Source organism: Cryptotermes secundus, unplaced genomic scaffold (assembly GCF_002891405.2).
Source record: "Cryptotermes secundus unplaced genomic scaffold, Csec_1.0 scaffold941, whole genome shotgun sequence".
Lineage (NCBI taxonomy): Eukaryota > Metazoa > Arthropoda > Insecta > Blattodea > Kalotermitidae > Cryptotermes > Cryptotermes secundus.
Genome location: NW_019739977.1, coordinates 365740 through 369365, shown reverse-complemented (window position 1 = coordinate 369365; position 3626 = coordinate 365740).

Genomic DNA, 3626 nt, shown 5'->3' with positions numbered 1-3626 from the left:
ATGTCAGTGATCAGTCCCAAGCCCCGGCTGCTTACCCTCGAAGAATGAGCCCCCGGTACCGATTGGATAGGAGACTGAGTGAGCTCCAGAGCGGGCTGGAATCTGTGGGGAAGAGAAAAATCTGTTTGTCCTGCCGGGAATGAACCCCGGCCGTCCAGCCCACAGACCGTCATCGTACCGACTGAGCTAAGTGCACAGATATTGGCGAAAGTAATATTCTCAATCCATTTATTTCTCCCACGAGTAATTTAACGATTCCGTTTCAGTATCAAGGCTATATAGAGTCGGATATTTGGATGATGAATGATGATTAATTGTAATGGAGTTGTCAGGAGGCGATCGTGGCCTAATCGAGGTACTATCCCAGCATTTGTCTTAATGAATTAAGGAAACCCAAGAGAAACGTCAGTTGGAACAGCCGATATCCAGACCGAATTTCTAATCGCGTACAGTCCGAATAAAGATTCTAGAACGTTACTTATATACAGTGTCTTCAGTTGTATCTGAATATAATTTATTTACGGGCTGTACTCGACAGCCAGGGTCCAATTACACAGTCAGCATGGATATAAGTCAACAATAACAAAAGAAAACACAAGGACAAAGCAAACAGATTAGAACAGAGCTTAATCCGTTAAGGTCATTGAAATTTAAACATGAGTGTATAAAAGTATGTATCAATGTAAAAACTGCATTGGCAGCAGCAGAAGCACGTAATGCTAAAGGACAGTGTCTGGAACAGCAACGGAAAGTATTAAAGTTATTATGTACGTGCAGAGTATAATAATAATTCTATATTTACAATATTTAGGTGCAAAGCTCAACAGCCAATGGCCAATCACTGAGTCAGCACGAATACGAACAACAGCAATATGACAGCACAGGACGAAACAAACAAGAAATAACGAAAACGAGTAAAAACGACTGAGTTTAGGTTTTTAACACTGATAAAAGAGTTCCTGAAAATATCTGTAAGTTCATATACTGCATTTTCAGTTGAAACACATCCAGCCAAGGGGCAGTGGCTAGAAAAGTAAGTGAGCATATTACAGTCACGAATCCTCTTAGTAGATACAGGAAAGCCGACTGCTTCTAGTACAAAAAAAAGTTATTAAGAACAAAACATCAAAGTGACGACACCTGTTATGCAGTGTCTGCAAATTTAATCTTTCCAATAAATAACCATAGTGATATCCNGTAAATAGGTCACAAATTGATATAAAACGTAAAACATGTGATATTCTGACCTAAAAGAATACATTTATTTATCGACATATCCTCCACCAACATTGGAATACTTGTCCCATCGCTTTACAAGTGCGTCAATACCCTAATCATATAAGTTTTTGGCTGTTACCTCAGCCACATCCGCACCTCAGTTTCAGACTCTTCGTCATCGGCGAAACATTTGCCACCAAGGTAGTTTTTAGCGGACCATACAGATCGAAGTCACTAAGTGCCAAATCCGGGCTGTAAGGCGGATGTTCAAAAAGTTCCCACTGCAGTTTTTTAATTCTCTCCTGGGTTGCTCGGGCTGTATGGGGTTAGGCGTTGTCATGATGAAGCAGTACACCTCTTGCCAGTTGACCCGGAGGTTTTCTGCGAATTGCATCCCCGAAGTTTCAACAGAACTTCACAGTACGATGCAGAATTCACATTTTCACCGCACTTCTGAAAACGGGCTAAGAGTATTTCTTGAAAATCCCAGAATACGGTAACCATAACCTTCCCAGCTAATGGCATACTTATAACCTTAAACTTTTTGGTTGAAGGCGAACTGGGATGTTTCCAGTGTACTGAAGCACAATTTGATTGGAGTTGGTAGTGGTGCACCCATGATTCATCCCAATAATAATTCTGTTAATAATACTATTTAGTATTATATTCATACAGTGTATATAAATATATTTATATACACTGTATGAATACAATACTAAATTGTAATTCTTGAATCAGAAATAAGGCAGTTTCTATTTCAGGCACAAGAACTCAGTCGGTACAGTGACTAGCAATGTAGATTAGAAGACTGTGGTTAAACTCTGGTTATTATGGATTTTTCTCTTTACGACCACTGCTCCCATGCAGCTTATCCTGCATCCTATCCAGTGGGTAGGAATACAGGTAGGTCTCTCCCCAGGAGAGTGAGTTTGTCCTCTATCGGGTTCCCACGTTTATAATTCAGCGATCTTTACACTCCTCTTAAGCGGGGCATAGGCATGGGGCAACTTTAAGGAAATGTAAGAACTGAATAATGTAATAAAATTTGTGTTTAAACTACGTACGCCGATATTGTAAATTATTAATTTGAAGCCATTTCTCTACCAAAAGGCACTGCATGGTTTGGTAAGTTGGATTATATCAAAACACTTCACATTTTTGGAGCCACCCCCTTTTTCACCTAAACCTTCATGCGTATGAAGTGAGTGGGCCTATAAGTTGTGACATTGAAACGCGACCAACGTTAGTCGTAGCTTCCTTTACCAGACAAAAGAAGAAATAGAAGGCGTGACTTCCCAGGCGAGCTGCACCTGCATCACAGTTAAACAAAAGATGCTGGCGTAAGATGGAAAACACCATTTGACTTTCGTTATAGAGTAAGAGACAACAAGGATTTCTGAATAAAGGATCCGGGTTATGTTGTGAGTAACAAACAGTCCTTTACACAATACTTAATGCTACAGAAATATTGTGAAAGAGGGCATTAGACTGCCCAGTTCTTCAGCCAGCATTTGTTCCCAATCTTCATCGTTGACGCTGGTATCGAGAAAGTGCCGTTATATTTGAGCTGTAAGTAAGAGCGCATTTTTGACTCACGTAAATCACTTAAAATTTTTGAGTATGTGTTATTGAGGCTGTCTCCTCTGCTTCATATGAGATCATTAAAATTGAGCAATTGTCTGTTTGTAAATTTTTGTATGCCTTACGTGCTTCAGTGCTTGACGTCTCTCGTTCTCTCTCTTCCTATACAATAGAATTCTACTATTTGGTAGGACAGAAACTGGATCAAGTACGCTAACACTCTTCATATCCTCTTAACAGACAGAAGTAAACACAGAGTAGAGTAACTGAACTTACTTTCAGATGACGATTTAATTTAATCTGGATCGCCTCTCTCGAGAAATAAACAAACAAAACGCCATCTTGGTACCAGTATAAAATTAGAATTGAGGCTGTACAGTATGAACACTCAACTGCAATAAACTTTAATTCAAAATTTTAATCTAATTCATATGAACGTAATTAAATGTACCAACATTATATGAGTACTCCCGAATTTGGACGGTTACAGAAATTCTCATATTCCCGCTTTAACTTCAATTTCTTTCTTGGCTGGCCAATGTCTCTAGGCTTGTTTTGGTATTATCTTAGTCCCTGCAGGTATTGTAATAACAGAACCTATGTCCGTTCATTGAACATTATGAATATGTTTAACGTTCTCTTCGTAAAGATAAAAGTAAAAGGAAAGGTAACGTTGTCCATGTGTTTAATTAGTTAAGCATCAGACCGCGAAGCCTCAAAGACGTGAAATTATAGTTCCATCATTATTAACCTTGGCACTAATTGAAGATCAGGGATTAGCTTTACTCTCCTATCACTTTACGCACCAAGAAAGAGCCTTGGTAACT